This window comes from Garra rufa, chromosome 23, assembly GCF_049309525.1.
Source record: "Garra rufa chromosome 23, GarRuf1.0, whole genome shotgun sequence".
Taxonomy (NCBI): domain Eukaryota; kingdom Metazoa; phylum Chordata; class Actinopteri; order Cypriniformes; family Cyprinidae; genus Garra; species Garra rufa.
The window spans coordinates 7,991,271-8,011,085 of record NC_133383.1 but is presented as its reverse complement, the minus strand read 5'-3'; the positions used below and the strand labels follow the sequence as shown (position 1 = coordinate 8,011,085).

The 19,815-nt window shown below is 35.5% G+C and overlaps 1 long non-coding RNA gene across 1 annotated transcript in view; it reads right to left on the bottom strand.

Annotated features, from left to right (window-relative positions):
* Positions 1 to 18,722, bottom strand: part of LOC141298831 (uncharacterized) — a 22,654-nt gene extending 3,932 nt beyond the window's left edge. The window contains exons 1-2 of the long non-coding RNA XR_012341658.1: positions 18,491 to 18,722; positions 8,652 to 8,726 (exon numbers count right to left, since the gene is read on the bottom strand). This is a non-coding gene — a long non-coding RNA (uncharacterized lncRNA). The remainder of the gene's footprint in view (positions 1 to 8,651; positions 8,727 to 18,490) is intronic.
* Between the last annotated feature and the right edge of the window lie 1,093 nt (positions 18,723 to 19,815).

Sequence of the window (19,815 nt, the reverse complement as noted above, 5' to 3'; positions counted from 1 at the left end):
GCATATAATTCTATTTATGAGAAGTGTTTGTTTTCATAAATTAAAAAAATAAATATATTTTAAAACTAAATGATTATGCAGTGCACGTTATAATAAAGAATAAAAGTTTCCATCATTTTTAGCAGAATTTGATATTTTTCCTGCTACTGACACCTTTACTAAACAAAAGTGAATTAAAATAAATTAACCGATTATATCACAGGCACTTTTCACAATCCAATCAAATGTGATGTTTCGGGCCTTATGTAGTCTTTTACACTGCATTATGCAGGATCTAGCGAGACCCCTATAACCTCTGTCTGTACTCAAGGTTCAGCTAAGCTCGTGTGAACTCATTAGGGAACATTATCTGAGACCAACGAAGCTCAAAATATCTCCAACAATGGAGCTAATCACAAACCAGAGCGCCAAGTTCCCTTTCTCCGAGGCCTGTCCTGGTTTAATGGCTCGGGGTGGCAGATGCCAGTTCCTCTTTTCCCATTTCCCACACTAGCTGTATTTTATCCCCCACAAGAACGATGAGTCTTCGACCCAGTGTGCTTTCTGAGATAACAGAGATACCGCCGACCGAAGCAATGGCACGAAAGAGCGTCCATTTTCCCCACACACAAAATAGTACATAAATGGTTCGCAGCGCTCAGAAATTTCCCCAGATTCTAAAACGAACAAAAGACCCCCCATTTTCAGCACATACATACTCATTAAACACACATATAGAGGCCATGTCATGACTTAAGGAGAGATTTTATGCCTGCCGTGTCTTACTATTATGTAAAATTAGGTGGGGGAGAGAACAGGAAGATGAAAGGGTTTGGGGGGAAATTATCCTTGCGCCAAACTCATCCGCTGTCTAATTACAGTAACATGCTTTCTTCATGAGAGTGTGTTACATGAACCCCTCTCTCTCTTTCTCTCTGCCGAGTGCTTAGAATAGGAACTAGTGCATATGTGTGCCAGATTTGTCCATACAGAAGGATGAATCCATAATTCTCTGAATCAGGAGGTCACACAAACCAGACACACCATTAAAAAACCTCTTGTGTATAGCAAATATGAAAAAAAGACAAAGAAACAAAAAGACGGTAGCCAGATTTTTCTGTGACGTTTCCACGCAATTTAAGTGCTTATGGTTTTGTTAACAGCAGACCTTTAACTGGAATATTTGCACTAATTCATATGTTTCAGATTACCATAACGAGTCTTATGTAGCACAGGTATATTTGTAGCAATATCCAAAAATACAGTTGAGGTCAAAAGTTTACATCCCACTTTTGAAATTTGCTAAATGTTAATTGTTATACCAAAATAAGACGGATCATACAAAATGCATGTTATTGTTTATTTAGTACTGACCTGAATAATATATTTCACATAAAAGACGTTTACATTCAGTCCACAAGAGAAAATAATAAAGACCCTGTTCAAAAGTTTACATCCCCTTGATTCTTAATACTGTGGTGTTACTTAAATGATCCACAGCTGTTTTTTTGTTTAGTGATAGTTGTTTATGAGTCCCTTGTTTGTCCTGAACAGTTAAACTGCTCACTGTTCTTCGGGAAAACCCTTCAGTTCTTCAGTGTTTGGTTTTCCAGCATTTTTGTGCATTTGAACCCTTTCCAACAATGGCCGTATGATTTTGAGATCCATCTTTTCACACTGAGGGACTCTCATGTAACTATTACAAAAGGTTCAAACGCTCGATGAAAAAACATGCATTAAGAGTTGGGGGTGAAAACTTTTGAACAGAATGTAGATGTGTCGATTTTTCTTATTTTGCCTAAATACCATATTTTTTAATTTAGTACTACCCTTTAGAAACTACAGAAGATACTTACATGTTTCCCAGAAGACAAAATAAGTTACATTTACCCTGATCTTCAAATTCAAAAAGTTTTGACCTCCCCGGCTCTTAATACATTGTTTCCTTCTGGAACATCATTTGAACCTTCTGTAATAGTTGCATATGAATCCCTCAGTTGTCCTCAAAATCATACAGTCATTGTTGGAAAGAGTTCAAATACACAAAAATGCAGAAAAAACAAATAATTTCTGGGACAAACATAGGACACATGAACAACTATCACTAAACAAAAAAAAAAAACAGCTGTGGATCATTCAGGTAACAACACAGTATTAAGAATCAAGCGTATGTAAACTTCAAATGGGGTCATTTTTATAAATTCAACCATTATTATCTCTTGTGGACTATATGTAAACATCTTTTATGATGATGATGATGATGATGATGATATGTAACTCTCAATTTAAAGAAATTGACCCTTATGACAGGTTTTGTGGTCCAGGGTCACAAATATGAAGTATCCTGAGTTATGGAAAATCTTGAGGTAATACAAAACATGGCTTGGAAGACAAATTTTTAGCGTACTCACTCATAATGACATTTGCTATTTAACAAAAATAAATAGCCTAAATAACGTACATAGCGAAGCTTTAGGTTTTACTTAGCCGTTTTATTACTGCCACATTTAAAAAAAAATTTTGAATATACATAATTTTTACTTTTTTTTTTTTTTTTTTTTTTAGTTAAGAGCCTAACACATTTTATTGCTTTAATAAGGATATTTTCACCAGCCACAAAATGAAAATAGAATATATGTGACCCAGGACCACAAAACCAGTCGGGGTGATTTAAAAAAAAAAAAAGAGATTTATAAATCATCCAAAAGCTGAATAAATAAGCTTTCAATTGATGTATGGTTTGTCATGTCAATATATGGCCAAGATACAACCATTTAAAAATCTGGAACCTAAGGGTGCAAAAAAAAAAAAAAATCCAAATATTGAGAAAATCACCTTTAAAGTTGTCCAAATGAAGTTCTTAGCAATGCATATTACTAATCAAAAATTAAGTTTTAAAATATTTACGGTAGGAAATTTTCGAGATATCATAATGGAACATTATCTTTACTTAAAGTCCCCCTGAAATCAAAATTTAAGTTTTTTGGCTTTTTAGTATGAATATTTAGTATAATTTAGTAATATAGTAATATATTCAGTAATATAATTTAGTAATATATTCATAAAAATAATATTTAGTATAATATTAGCCTTAAGATTATCTATGAGCTAGTGTGCTTCAAAACAACGACAAAATTTGCGTTTACAAGATATGGGCATTCAAAACTTACAGTCTCGTCACTTCCGCCAATATGAATCAACGATTTTGACGATATCACTGTGCACTTCAGTTTCTCATCAAACGTTCTGTCCAATCAAATGCTCTCTAGAGTCCGTAGTGTCCCGCCCCCTACACAGAGACGCAATACACGGAGCAGATCATATGCGCTCATATGTGCGATCGGCATGTATTAAACTACACAGCCTCAGCATGATTATGATCACTATTTTATTTTAGCAAGAGTTTCATATTGAATCTGTGGGGTAATTTATTAGTCTGTGGCTGTCATAAGCTACAAATGCGGCTTTATCCAGCTTAACGGCTCTGGCCCGAGCAGATATAAATGGAACGCTATTGGCTATTCAAATTAAGTGGGCGGGGCTGGGCGATATGTTTTTGTTTCAGTTAAAAGTACGTCACCACGTAGAATAAGGCTGCGTGTTTCAAGGCACTTCAGTGGACCTTTAATATCCTAATGATTTTTGGCATAAAAGAAAAATGTATCATTTTGGCTATTGCTACAAATATACCCGTGCAACAGTACTTAAGACTGGTTTTGTGGTCCAGGGTCACATATTTCGTGTAGACACCATCTGGACTTAATTGATATTGGTTATAGATGACCATAACTCCCTTTCTAATTGATGTTCATCCTCTCCTGTTCTGAATTTCCCCCCACCCCCCCAGCCTTCCGTGAGATTTTGACGTGAAGATGTCATGACAAGCTTGGCCTTTCTCTCTTTCCTGCGGCTTGTGCGGCCCATGGCCAAAAGGTTTTGTGGCGGAGGGACTGTGAGAGGCCTGTTCCTCTCCCCCTCCGCTCGGCTTTACCCCTCTGGTTCCCATCCGCTTCCGAAGCTCTTAACAGCCCGAGCCGAGAGCTCGTAACCCCCAGCACACCCTAATGAGAGACCCGGGGACAATGCTGGCATTGTTTAGTACCTCAGCCCAAGAACAATGGATGTTTACCCAAGCAGTTGTCCGACCCAAACTCTACCGTTGATTACTGTTGGGTCTCCTGATTAACTCTGCTCCTCGCCCCAGCACAATGGACCCTTTGACTGGGCCACCGTAAGCCCCCTCCAATTTGTCCTCCCCTCCTTCACTCTTTCTCTCCATCGCCACTCTTAACACACAACTCCAACATGGGACCCGAGAGAGAGCAACGTCTCTCATAGGGCTGATATATTGCTGCTTAATCGCCACTCACTTCAGCAGAGAGACATTACGAGAGGAATGAAAACTGACTGGAAATAGACTAGTACGGATTTGAACCTGAATATTGTTAAAAAAAAAAAAAAAAAAAAAAGTGTCCTAAAATGATTTTGCATATCTAAAACAAGGCCTTCGTGCTTCGTCCTCTGTACATAAAAGGTTTTCTGAGACTATCAAGTGAAAATGCTTCTTAGTAATCTAATATACGTTTAGCAGTGTTTAAAAGCTGAAAATGGCTTCTCCTGTCGGAAGTCATAAGAGTCATTTTTTTTAAATTAACAATGAACAAATAAGCTTTCCATGGACAATATTTGGCTGAGATACAACTATTTGAAAATTTAGAATCTGAGGGTGCAAAAATATCAAAATATTGAGAAAATCGCCTTTAAAGCTGTCCAAATTAAGTTCTTGGGAATGCATATTACTAATCAAAAATTACGTTTTGATATATTTATGGTAGGAAATTTATAAAATATCTTAATGGAACATGATTTTTACTTAATATCCTAATGATTTTTGGCATAAAAGAAAAATTGATCATTTCGACCCATACAATGTATTGTTGGCTATTGGTACAAATATACCCATGCTACTTACGACTGGTTTTGTGGTCCAGGGTCTCATTGTGTGTGTGTGTGTGTGTGTGTGTGTGTGTGTGTGTTGACACATTGCATTACTTCTAATCAAATTTTACATATGTATATGCCATGTATAACACAATAGTAAATATGCATTAATATGCTTGATGCTAATATGAGCAACAAAAGTTTGAATATGTCTTCATGCATTAAATATAGCTGGACCTTTTCACTGATCATATAAGCTTGTAAAACTGCTGTTTGCCAATGCAAAAAGACATGTTCCATTGCTATACATAACATAAAAAAAAAATGAATAAAAGTTTGGGGTCTGAATTCTGTAGACAGTTCAAAAGAACATTTAATAAAAGTATTAATTTCTTTAAAAAAAAAATAAAAATGACTGACTAAATACTTTTGAACAGTATATTCAAATACTTGCATGTTATAGCTAGTTATACTGTTCCAGAACATACACAAAATGGTTTCTGTTTGCTTACACTTGTACATATGTGACCTTGGACCACAAAACCTTACGTCTTAAGTAGCTCGGTATATTTGTAACAATAGCCAAAAAGACATTATATGGGTTAAAATGATCGAAAATGATTCTTTTATGACAAAAATCATTAGGATATTCAGTAAAGATCATGTTCCATGAAGATATTTTGTAAATTTCCTATCAAAAATATATTAAAACTTAATTTTTGATTAGTAATATGCATTGCTAAGAACTTCATTTGAACAACTTTGAAGGTGATTTTCCTAATATTTAGATTTTTTTGCACTCTCAGATTCCAGATTTTCAAATAGTTGTATTTCAGCCAAATATGGTCCTATCCTAACAAACCATACATCAATTATTCAGCTTTCAGATGAAGTATAAATATCAATTTCAAAAAAATTGACCCTTATGACTGGTTTTGTGCTCCAGTGTCACATATATATATATTCATGCAGCACCAATAATTTGGATGCAAATTTTCACGCTTTCACATTTGAACACATTTCAGATGTAAATCCCTGTGTAAAATGGATTTAAAGTAATCCTGGTATTATAGAGCATGTAAATATAAGTTCCAAACCTTATGGAACGGTTCTTAAACTTTGTGCAAAATGCATTTAACACAGAAAAATAAAACATGAGATCTGCTGGGCTAATCTTCTAAAACAGATAACAAAGATGAATTCTTGCATCCAAACTCAATTTAATTTCTCATGCACATTGCATATCATCAAAAACACACTACAATTCATTAACGTGTCCATTGAATTAACAAATTACACTAAAAAAAACGCTCACTACATGAACTGAATTTCAAAAAACACTTCAGAGCCTGGTTGCCTTTTGAAATAACGTGCAGCTCTGCAGTGTGTGTTTCTATGGCCGTCAGCACTGCGACACACACACACACACACACACACACACACACCGCGCTGAACGTCTGCAGTCGGCCCATCTGCCCGGCAGAGCTGCTCAGCATCCAGGCTCCGATATATTCAGATGAGGCCCGCGCGCAGATTAATAAATCATTAAGACGGTGCTGTCTATAACGGCCCCCATTCACACGCTCTCCGGACACCGTGTCTGCTGCAAGCCCGGCATTAGACATGCAAGAATGTTAATGTCGACACGCATTATAAGAAGCTTGTGAGGCGTCTGTCTGCACGCTGGGCCTGTGCACATCTCACCATATTGTGTCTGAGAGAGAAGCCCCTCTCGTCTGGGCTAAGAAAAGCCACTTTTAATGTGGCAAAAGACAGACGTGCCGATAAACGTATAGAACGCGTGGCCTAAATACAAAGCATTTTGTGGCTAAACACAAATCTGGTCTAAGAACGTAATATTTATTTTTAAAAATAAATAAATAAATACAAATATGTGACCCTGTCATGTCTTATGTAGCCAAAAATACATTGTATAGGCCAAAATGATCGATTTTTCTTTTATGCCAAAAATCATTAGGATATTATGTAAAGATCATGTTCCATGAAGATATTTTGTAAATTTCCTACTGTAAATATATATATATAAAATATATGCATTGCTAAGAACTTAATTTGGACAACTTTAAAGGCAATTTTCTCAATATTTTAGATTTTTTTTGCACCCTCAGATTCCAGATTTTCAAATAGTTGCATCTCGGCCAAATATTGTCCTATCCTAACAAACCATGCATCAATGAAAATCTCAATTTAAAAAAATTTACCCTTAAGACTGCTTTTGTGGTCCAGGGTCACATGTATTAAAATATAAATATATAAATAAAAACAAGTATAAATCAGTGTTTAATAACACAGAGATTCTATTTTAGTTTTTATTAATTTTGTGAATGTTTTTATTGTTTTTAGTTTTAGTAATTGTCATGTTTTTGTCCATTTTCATTTCAGTTTTAGTACATAAAGTTAAATTTAAAATTTGAAATGTATCATATTCCAGTCAACATTTTATTTTAAGTAATGAAAATGTTGTTTTCATTTTAGTTTTTAGATGAGGTTAGTTATAGTTTTAACTAAACAGTTATAAAACTAAAATAGTTATAAATACACATGCACGAGTTATAGTTAACACCCTTAATATAAATATATGCATCTTCTTGTATAGCTTTTATTCTTTAAATTAGCTAAATATTTTCCACAAAAGGTGGATAATTTAATGTTTCTTCCTTTTTCTGTATTTTTCTTTTTTTTAAACGTAAAAACATTAGCGCACAGGAAAAGACACCTGTTTTTCTTTTTTGTTCTCTTTTCTGGTCCATTCAAAGCATTTTGTCTCCTGCTTAACCCAGCACTTTAAGTACACAGTGAGGGGGATGATTGCATCACAAAGGAAAGCACCAAGTCCATACCCCTATTTTGGCTTTGCAATTTGCATGCATTTGCATGATTTTATTATGCACATGCCTTTTGTTCCCTGGGTGGGAACCATGAAAAAAGAAAGAAAAAATAGATGAAGCCCGCGCAAATCCACCTCACACACATAAAATACACATTTACGGTTGGCTAGGACGATTTTGATGAAAGCTGGGCTGCTAATATTTACACAGCGGTGCACGTTTAGCAACAATCAACAAATTAGCAACAGAAAAAAATATGAATATATTTATTTGTGGATTGTTTTGTTGTTGCTTATTGATATTTGCATGCTGTTTTATTCTATTATTAATCCTATTTCTGTGCAAACACACAAAACCAAATGCTTTCGGCTTCATGCAGACAGACTGTTTCGTAATTATAATCTAAATATCACATCATTAGCGTCTGCTATCATGGAGAACTTCAATGGGAGTCTAATGTAACAGTCCAATTCGACCGACTTGATTTGAAGAAATAGGTCAGGGGTTTAATGTTGCCTTTGGCCTGGTTTTCTAAACCACCCTGATTCAGACACACACACACACACACATCTTCTGGCTCGATAAACATTTCTTCTGACCAAAGTAATTCTTGTAGCGCAAGTCTTTTTTCGAACACATCAATGGCATTAACACTGCAACATAACATTAATATTTACAGCCAGCCTCTTTCCACCAATATTATTTATGTTTATTTTTGGTCATTTGCATGCATATCTGTGCTTTTGGATTTGTATGCAATTGCAAAACAAATCTCAGATGTGCTACGAGCATCTTCAGCAAAGGCGCACATGTGCATGTGTCTATGAATGGTCCGCAGAGGATGTTCGCATCCCTTTTTCTGGCCTCTGGCTCTCCACTCACCTCACGTTGCATCAGCCTCATGAGGCAGCGCTGCTTCCACTTCGTCCTGCGGGCGACTCCGAGCTCCAGCTGCCTCTAACACACACAGAAACACAGAGATTTCACATTACACCCACAATAAAGGCACATACTATTCTGTTAGCTTTACTACATAATGGTGAGCTCAGTGTCTTGCATTTAGAGGTACATATAATGTCTAGATTTAGATTTGACATACATTTTTATCTGGATTCAAAGGAGACGTTGGGGAATCAAACCCATGACCTACTGTTTGAGCTATATTTTATTTATGCCATACAGGCGAAACCTATTCACGCTTAAACCACTGATGTGACTCTGAAAGTGATAAATTATTTTCTGGTATGAAATGCACGTGCACTGTTATGATATTTATGCACTTAAAATGAATTCAGGGTGGAATATAAAACTAGTTTGAAGCTAAAGAAGTTATAAAACATTTTAAGTTTTTACATGCAATGAGACTCTATATAATGGTGAACTCCATGTCTCGTATTAAGAAGTACATACATTTAATGTCTAGATTTGCATTTCCATACATTTTTTTCAAACTTAAATTGGATTCAAACACTACTTTTTTAGTTCATGCATACCTGGGGAATCAAACCCATGACCTGCTGGTTAAGCTACATTTTATTTACACCATACATGCAATTTTGAATGCAAATTTATGCAATCACATTTAATGGACATTTGATTGTAGTTGAAAAAAAAAAAGGATGCTAGCAAAACCTATTCACGCTTAAACTACTGATGTGACTCTGAAAGTGATCAAAATTGTGTTGAACATGTGCACTGTTCTGATATTCATGCACTTAAAATGAATTTAGGGTGAAATATAAAACTAGTTTGAAGCTAAAGAAGTCATAAAACATTTGTTTTCACTGTAGAAAACTTCAATTTCATCCATATGGTCTTTTTAAGTGGTTTTTACATGCAATGAGACTCTATATAATAGTGAACTCAAAGTCTCATATTAAGAAGTACATATAATGTCTAGATTTGCATTTCCATACATTTTTATTCAAAGCAACTTTAACTGGATTCAAACAATACATTTTTTTCAGGTCATGCATACCTGGGGAATCAAACCCATGCCCTGTTGGTTAAGCATACATGCGATTTTGAATGCAAATTTACGCAATCACTTTTAATGGAAATTATTTGATTGTAGTGTAGTTGAAGGGGAAGAATAAAAGCCACTAGCAAAATGAAATGTGCACATCAAAAATTTGTGCACTGTTCTGATATTAATGCACTTAAAATTAATTTTGGTTGAAATATAAAACTAGTTTTTAAGCTAAAGAAGTGATAAAACACAGGGGGATCAAACCTATGACCTACTGTTTGAGCTACATTTGAATTTACACCATACTACATTTTGTAATGCCTTTTTATGCTATAACTTCTAATGGATAGTATTTAATTGCAGTCTGAAAGAAATAATAAAGGCCACTAGCAAAATCCGTTCATGCTTAAGCCACTGATATGATTCCTCTCAAATCACTGTACTATGAATTGTTGAGCATGGTTGATGTTTGACATAGAAAAAGATGTGCACTGTTCTGACATTTATGCACTTAAAATGAATTTTGGGTGAAACATTAAACAAACTTTTAAGCTAAAGAAGCCATAAAACACTTGTTTTTTGCTTAAAAAAAAGCAGAACTACATGGTCGTTTTAAGTTTTTTTTTTCATGCACTCACATATAGACTCTATATGATGGTGAACTCAATGTCTTATTTAGAAGTACATATAACGTCTAGATTTGCATTTTCCATACATTTGTATGCAAAGCAACCTAAATCGGATTCATTGGATTTTTTTAGATCATGCATACCTGGGAAATCGAACCTATGACCAACTGGTTGAGCTACATTTTCCATACAGTTGATTTGCCTGTTTTCTGCAGAAAAGCAAAACAAGACTCTTTATAATGGTGAGCTCAATGTCTTTTATTTAGAGGTACAATGTCTAGATTTGCATTTTCATCCAAAGCAACTTAAATTGAATTTTTTAGCTCATGCATACCTGGGGAATCGAACCAATGACCTACTGGTTAAGCTACGTTTTACTTACGCCATATCAGCCAACATTTGAATGCCATTTTATGTAATAACTTTTAATGGATAATTTTGAATTTAATAGTCAGAAAGAAAAAATAAAGACCACTAGCAAAATTTTGTTTATGATTAAGCCACTGATGTAACTCTTAAAGTGAAATGTGCATAAATGAAATATGAAACTAGTTAAAGTACTAGCTAAAGTCATAAACACTTGTTTTTTGCTTTTAAGCCACTTATGTGACTCTAAAGGTGATCAAAATTCCTTTTAGGTATCACTGTACTATCAAATGTTTTATATTGTTTTTATAGTGAATGAGTATCAACGGCACATATTATTGTATGAATATCTTAAATGTGTAAATTATTAACAGCGTTTCTCATGGCTGCCATCTATCTACACTCTTTCTGTTCATATTTCATGCATACCACTGATGTGACTCAAAAAATGATCAACATTTCTCTCTTTTGTATCACTGACTGTACTATGAAATGTTGAGCATGTTTAAAATGTGTGCACTGTTCTGATACTTATGCATTTAGGGTAAAATATAAAACTAGTGTTTAAACTACAGTCTTCTTTCATGAGGTTTATACATGCAACAAGACTATTTACATATAATGTCTAAATGTACTTTTTATTGAAAATGTGTGCTGTTCTGATACTTATGCATTTAGAATGAAATGTAAAACTAGTGTTTAAGCTATAAAACAAAAAGGCAAAAACCACATCTTTTAAGGTGGTTTATAATTGCTGCAAGACTATATGTAATGTCTGAGCATACTCAGAGGTATATATAATATCTACTTTACATATAATAATGTTTTTATCCATAGGAACTTAAATTGGATTCAAATTAGAATCGAACCCATGGCCTACAGTTTGAGTTACATTTTATTTACACCACACCAGGCAATTTTTGAAAGAATTATGCAATAACTTTTAATAGACAATTTTTGATTGTAGTGTAAAAGAGAGAATAAAGGCCACAAGCAAAATCTGTTCACGCTTAAGATTTGTCTCACAAGTGCATAAGTATCAACGGCACCTTTTATTGCATGAATATCGTAAATCTGAATAAATTATTAACAGAGTTTCTCATGTCTGCCATCTATCTGCACTCTTTCTGTTCATATTTAATGCATACCACTGATGTGACTGTAAAAATGATCAAAATTCCTCTCTTTTGAATCACTGTTTAAATGTTTAAAATGTGTGCACTGTTATGCATTTAAATGCACTTATGCATTTAAAATGCATTTAGGGTGAAATGTAAAACTAGTGTTTACGCTATAAAAACGAAAGAAAGGCAAAACCCACATCTTTTTAGGTGGTTTATAAATGCAACAAGACTATATGTAATGTCTGAGCATATTCAGAGGTATATATAATATCTACTTGACATATAATGTCTACATTTGTCATACTAATTGGAATCAAATCCTTGACCTACTGTTTCAGCTACATTTTATTTACGCCACACCAGGCAATTTTTAATAAAATTTTAATGCAATAACTTTTAACAGAAAGCATTTGATTGCCGTCTTAAAGAAAGAATAAAGGCCGCTAGCAAAATCTATTCATGCTTAAGATTTGTCTCACAAGTGCTTAAGTATCAACAGCATCTATTATTGCATGAATATCTTAAATCTGAATAAATTATAAACATTATTAACGTTTCTCACGTCTGCCATCTACCTGCACTTCTTCCGTTCATTTTTCATGCATGCCACTGACTCTAAAAATAATCTAAATTCCTCTCTTTGGTTAAACTGTACTGAAATGCTGAGCATTCAGCTGATATGTATGCAAATATAAAAGTAACATGTAAGCTAAAAAAGAAGTCATAAAACACATTTGTTTTACTGTAGAAAAGCAGAACTACAGCGTCTTCATCCATATGGTTGTTTTACTGTACACGCGACGCCGAATCAAAACACAGGATGCCAAACGTTCATCAAAAGCGGCTCTCCTGAGAATCTCCAGACAGTGTGATTACCACCAATCATGCGCTGGAGCTCAGGGTGCTAAACCAATGAAAATGGTGCTAATTAGAAAATTGGTATTCATGGTAACGGGCAGCCATTGTGCTGTGACATATGCAAAGCGTGCGACGTGTGTGTGTGTGTGTGTGTGTGTGTGTGTGTGTGTGTGTGTGTGTGTGTGTGTGTGTGTGTGCCAGCAGACATTTTAGGATTGCCCTCTCAGTCTCCACTGCCAAAGCCATAAGATGGTGGCAAACTGGAGGCATTGCTTTCACGGTGGACAATGACATGTTTGGAGATGCCCATGAACCGTTGACAGTTAATCAAAATTATGATTTGGAGATTACGATTTGCATTTATTGTTTTTCCTGCAGGATTTGATTCTCAAATGAATCTTGGTTTGTCAGAATACAGATATGCATTTTTTAATTGCAGTCCAAAGATTTCATCCTAGCACGGTTAATTCGGTTTTGCTGCCGTTTTGCCCTCAACTGAAGGAAAAGAGGCTCATTGTGTCTCTCCATCAAAATCCCAGAGTCTCTCAGCAAATTAGCAGTCTCGTTGTATTAATGAGCCGACTCAACGTTTATGAAGTACAAAGTCATTTGCAGATTGCAGATCAGCTGTTGTCGAAAACAGAAGATTTGTTCTAAATCACAGACGGAAACACAATTACAGGATAGCAGGATTTGAAATTTCCTCTCAGTGTATTTGTAGCCCATTCATTCATTCATTCATGAAAAATCATCTGATTTTTATGAACAACTGCTGTGGTTCAGTATTAATATCCTTCAGTGTTGATGACAGATTACGTTCTCATTATAAATCGCTCTCAGAAGATCTAAGATAGAAACAGTAACACGAGGTGATTCTCATTACACTTATTGCAGCTATAGACACACTGGCACCTCCGGCTCATATAGAGAGTCAGCTCGCCTCATCATCTCCATGGAAACTCCAATCAGCTCAAGAGTTCATCACACATGGCAGATTTGCCAAAAGTAGGCGGGCACATTATAACTGCAGGTTGATTAGCAGATATTCTTGTGATCTTTCACACTCTCTCTTTTTCACCACTAAATTATTAACAGTTTCTTTATTTAGTTGAGGTGCTGAAATAGAAAGTGGCATAATTTTCATTTTATATGTGACCACGGACGACATAACCAGTCTTAAGTAGTAGAGGTATATTTGTAGCAATAGTCAACAATACAGTGTATGGGTAAAAAATTATTGATTCTTCTTTTATGTTAGGATATTAAGTAAAGATCATGTTCCATTAAGATATTTTATAAACTCCCTACCGTAAATATATCAAAACTTAATTTTTGATTAGTAATATATATTGCTAAGAACTTCATTTGGCCAACTTTAAAGGTGATTTTCTTAATATTTTGTTTCAGATTTTAGATTTTCAAATAGTTGTATCTCGGCCAAATATTGTCCTATCCTAACAAACCATACATTAATGGAAAGTTTATTTATTCAGCTTTCAGATGGTCACATACTTCATTTTTTCATTTAAATATTCAACAAAAGTCATTTTATGTCCTCCCCAGCCCAAACAATGAATAATAAATCATTTAAATAATAATATTAATAATAAAATGCAATCTGTGTGATCTGAATAATGATTCAGATTATATATTTCAGATAATTCTTTTAGATTTTGTTCAGGCAAATGACTGTCCAAGACTATCCAAAGTGGCTCATTTTGTTTTCTTGTGAAGCAAACGTGTGTAAACATCCCTGAAAACGCTGTTTTTTTTTCCAAGTTCTATCTTTGTTTTTAGCTTGAGTCCTCAGTGTGACCTCAAGTGGTGACCTGTCTGACCTCTCTGATTCCTTTGGGACAGAGAGCATGAGTTCAGAGTTCAGCATGTGCTACATGGTCAAATTCAAGTTCAAGATGAAATTCAAGATCAAAACTGATTCTACATGCCAAAATACACATACAAATACACATGGCTAATATGATGTGAAACACTCAATATCATTGAACAGTGCCCAGAAACCCCAAGGACTATATCTATATCAGAACAGTGTTAGGGCACATAAAGGATTTGACTGAAAAATATTTTTATGAAAATTGTGCCCTTGATATTTTTATTATGTAGTTAAAAAAAATACTTAAAACATTAGCAGAAAACACTAGGATAACATAGATAAAAAGTAACTTTTTAAACAAAATCAAAAGAAATGTGATGGGTTGCACTGGAAATTTTGGGAATTCCCCTTTTTGCAGTAATTATGAATTATAAAGTGATTCATTCTTTTTAATTATGTTTTTAAACATTTTAAAATAAATTTCATATACATTTTCTACAAAAACTATATGGTAATTCATACTTACTACTTACAAAAACATTATTAACAATAAGTATATCACTTTGGTAAATTTAATATACTCCTAAAACTGTTAAATAGAAGCTAAATAAATAAATAGCCATTAATGTATGGTTTGTTAGGATAGGACTATATTTGGCTGAGATACAACAATTTGAAAAATGTGGAATCTGAGGGTGCCAAAAAAAATCTAAATATTTAGAAAAATCGCCCTTTAAAGTTATCTAAATGAAGTTCTTAGCAAAGCACATTATTAATCAAAAATTAAGTTTTTTTCAGTAGGAAATTTACTAAATATCTTCATAGAACATGATCTTTACTTAATATCCTAATGATTAATTTAAACGATAATTTTGATAATTTAAACATGAGAATATAATAATGCAATTGAAAATATTCGTATGCATATATATATATATATATATATATATATATATATATATATATATATATATATATATATATATTGATAGATAGAGAGAGAGAGAGAGAGAGAGAGAGAGAGAGAGAGAGAGAGATGCTAGAATTTCTACTGTATTAATGGGACCAAATGCCAATAAAGATCAAAGGCATTAAATTAATATAAAGAAGTCGGGTTTATGTTTAGGATTTGATGATAGAAAATATATACAACATAAAAAAAGAAAGAAAGTCAACTGAAAGTGAAAGAAAAACAAGTTAACAATTTTTGTCAACGATATTCCTAATGTACAGCCAGCTGCTTAATGATGTGTGAGAGAAAGCCTCTAAATCAGTTGTCAGCTCTTGGGGCCTCTACGTCGGCCTAGTCGTGGATAGTTTACGAGTCGCCCGTTGATTCGTGTGTGGATGTGTAAGTACAGCATCCCGTTACACATTCCCGTCACACACAGGCTCTCCAGCATCCTCCATTCACTCCATCCCCGCCGTTCCACCCTCCACAGAGATGCAGATGAGCAGGGCGCACTTGGGGCCCCCCCTCGCAGGGCTGTCTGTCATATTCTGCCCCAGACAAGACATTGCCCACTTGCCCTCGAGCGTGGGAATGGGGGTCCACGGGCGTTCACATCATCTCCCCCACGTGCGCTCGACCGCATCAATTAAGGATGATTTTCTATGCCAATTCCTTCCTCCATCCCATTATGTCCCAATTATTTCATTTGAGGAGCTTGAATAAGTCCAGAGTCAACGATACTCGGACGCACGTGGGTTCCAATAAGCTGACAACTACAACAAACTTACGCCTTTGTCTCCTACGTGCTTTATCCAAAAGCTTTAATTTTAGTCCTATATAACAAACAGACCATCCTGACGCGTTTACGCGTTCAACAATACATCTAACGCCGGTATATTTCACGCTCCACGCTGAGATGCTGATAGAAGCGGTTCTTACTTTCGGTTATCTAGCTTTATGACGACCAGCACACTCATACAGCTAGATAACCAAAGATAACAACACGCCTCCAACGTGATGTGTCACACCACAACAAGTGCAAAATGCCCCAATTACTCCAAGTCAGCAGATGCGAGTAATTAGCAGCAAGCAAAAAAATCGAAAGTTCCTCTAAATGAGGTCGATCCCATCCAACTTGGCTCCCGCGCGTAATTGTTGAACTTCTTAATTCTAGACTCGAGCGATTAAGCCAAACCTACAAGATGCGAGCCTGCTACATCCATCCATAGCAGCGAGGATGCTTTTATTCCAGTCGGAGCTCGGCTTGGCTGGATTTACAGTGCGGTACGCATGAAATCCTGCGTATCCAGGCAAGAGAATAAACGGGCACGCAGCAAAAAACGCAAGGCATAAAGACAGCATCGGGCACAGAGCGAAAGCCGGAGAGTAAACACATGCGTACTCGGGTTTGGGCTTCAAATATCGCTCTCGCATCATGCGTAAAATGCGCGCAGGTTTGATCCGGAGGCATTTTCGCTCCTCTTGCTCGGGGTAACATCATGACGTCCTTGTGGCACACGGATGACGTGCTCACGGATGACAAGGCTGACGCACTCAATGGGCTCCAGCTCTAGTGCCCAAAATGCGCACAAACCTCGTGAGGTCAGAGGTCTCGGGGTCGCGCCGGATTTAAATGTCCATTTGGAGAGACGCACGCGGCGACGCGCACCGGCTTGCCTCATTCTGCAGTGCAATTATGATTGTAGACCAGGATCAGAAATCAATTAACCAGGGCTAGTTGTGGTTTAAAAAAATGGTAGCCTACATGACGTGGTCCTTCTGCTTTTCTAACATTTAGAGGATATTGTAAACTACTCTTTTGAGTAGAAAATAAATATTGGTGCGCATAAAGATATCCAATGCCCTAAAAATTACCTTCAGATGCCAAACATTAATTGATTCATTTCTGATACTGTTAGAGACCTCGTCGTTAGCGTTCTAAATGTTTAGTTTTAGACAAGAGTGAAACTTCAAGTTCGTTCGTTCAACAAAGTTTCCAGAAACAGCTTGTGCGCACGCCTTTAAGGTTCTGCACTGTAATTATGAATTACAATCAACCAGATTTCATAAATACTTCACTCATCTGTTGCAATGTATGCAGGCCTGTAAACATTTTGAACGAGCATTTTCGTTCTTCGGTTTGGCTTATTAGATTCGTTTTTGCATTAGCAGGTGATCCCAAGTTCATTAATACAAACATAAAAATAAAGCTACATAAAATATTATAACCAGGAACGATGCACAAAATTACCTAACTAATATTTTACCACAAATTAATGCTTCTAAATACATTTTTCTCTTTGTACATATTTATTCAGTTAATCTTGGTCCACACATAATCAACATATACACGTTTTTCATATAAATGCTTACATGAAAGATTGCCTTAAACATCTAAATGAGATTAAATAAAGCAGCTGAGTGATGCAAATTACAGCAGAACAAAGGTTTAGCTTGATTTTATGACACAGAATAAAATAAAATATTTTGCAACGTAATTTTAAAGCAAAATACCGTTTTGTCTATTATCTTTAATAGCAGCTGTTAATTTAACCACCCTGAACCACTTAGGGTGTTCGGCGTGACGTCACACAGAGGACAATTAACACTTATTTATTTGTTATCGTTTGCTGAACAGCCAGATCAGTTAAGCATGCGTGTTAATAAACTATAAAGATTTTAAATCAGCCATGAGGGGGGTTTGGTAATGTTTTACAAAAAAAAAAAAAATTACACATAATAGGCTAAGCCTACTGATTCATAAGCAGAACGGTACATTAGCTAATAATTAAACATTATGAATGGATTTTAGAATTTGTTTATCAACCTTTTTTATTTTTCTGACAAGGACGGCCAAAGACAGGCTTTAGAGAAAGATTTTAAAAATGGTTATTTTTCCGTCTATGAAACTGCAGTCATTCTACACGACACTAAAGCTACAGATTTCACCTGGCCTATTTTTGCAAAATTAGAAACTGAAGTAGCTACTTACATTCTCCTCAGACTCCCTCATGGCACCGAAAACCCGCTCATCTGGATGTGAAACGGATAAACGAACATCCTCGGTTAGAAATCACACCCGCGAAATCCTTGTTTGCTAAAGAGGCATCGTCGTTTGAAAGCATCTTATTCCATCCACAGGATGAGAAGGTGTGAGGGAAGAGGAGCAGAACTTCATCACATAGCTGCCTGAGCTCGACAGCGAATGGAAAGTGCGGCGCGAACCCTGCAAGTTTGGGGGGGTTTGGGTGGGTTTAAGAGGGTGGGGGGCGATTTATGATCCACCCCTTCCACCTCTGCATTATACGTACGATGAAATTAATATTTGATTCAATTGCCCAAACTTGCTCAAATTTCGCTTTAGGAGTTCTCCTTGCACGAAGCCGTTTAGAGTACAAAATGTCCACATGATCATGATGTGACCAGGTGTGACTTACCTGCATCCTGATGAGTGAAAAGGCATGTGTGTTTCTACACCCAACCCAAGTGGGTCTTTCAATGCATTCTCAACAATGTTAGCCTATACATTTCACAAAGAGTTGCGTTTTTCTTTTAATAATTGTATTATTAGTTTTTACATTCTATTATTATTGATAATACCTAACCTATTATTTTAAGACTCATTTGATTCTCGACAGGAGGGGGTCACGTTCAATGACGTCGTCTTGTTTGTTACGTGCGGCCATATTTAGATACACCGAGCAAATTAGTGATGCTCAATATGCAAATCAAGCCATAATGACTACAACATTCAGACGAAACAATGTCTCGTGTAAAACCCCTAATTTTCTAGGAAGGATGTTTCTCTACGAGTTTCCTAAGCAATATTCTTGGACGTTGATGTCGGAAGAAGGAAATCATGGCACGAGCAAAATTAACGCCTGTAATAATCAGCTGCTTGATGTGTCTTTGTGTTTGTCACCAGGCAGAACAGCGTTCGTTTGCTTCACAGGAGCTCATCTGTATTCTTTGAGAATTTCAAAGCACCTCAAAGTTTTTTTCTCTCTCTTTCTCTTCAGCAGGTGAGTATTTTGATTTGTCTAGAGCTGTTCGTTAGAATATTAAAAAATCTGTTTTTCATTGTGAATCATTTCTCACAGAAACCAAAAGGATTTTTGTCTTGATTGAACAGTTTAGTTTTAGAAAGAGCAGTCGAGTTTTATTAAAACACATTGTGCATATGTTGCAACGTAAGGAACAATCGTTTGTGCATTTATGAATTAAGACTAAATGGAATTACTATTTAAATAAAAGATGTGTTCTAAATAACTAAGTAACAATAATCTCAAACTTACATTTGACTTTAAAAGCCATTGC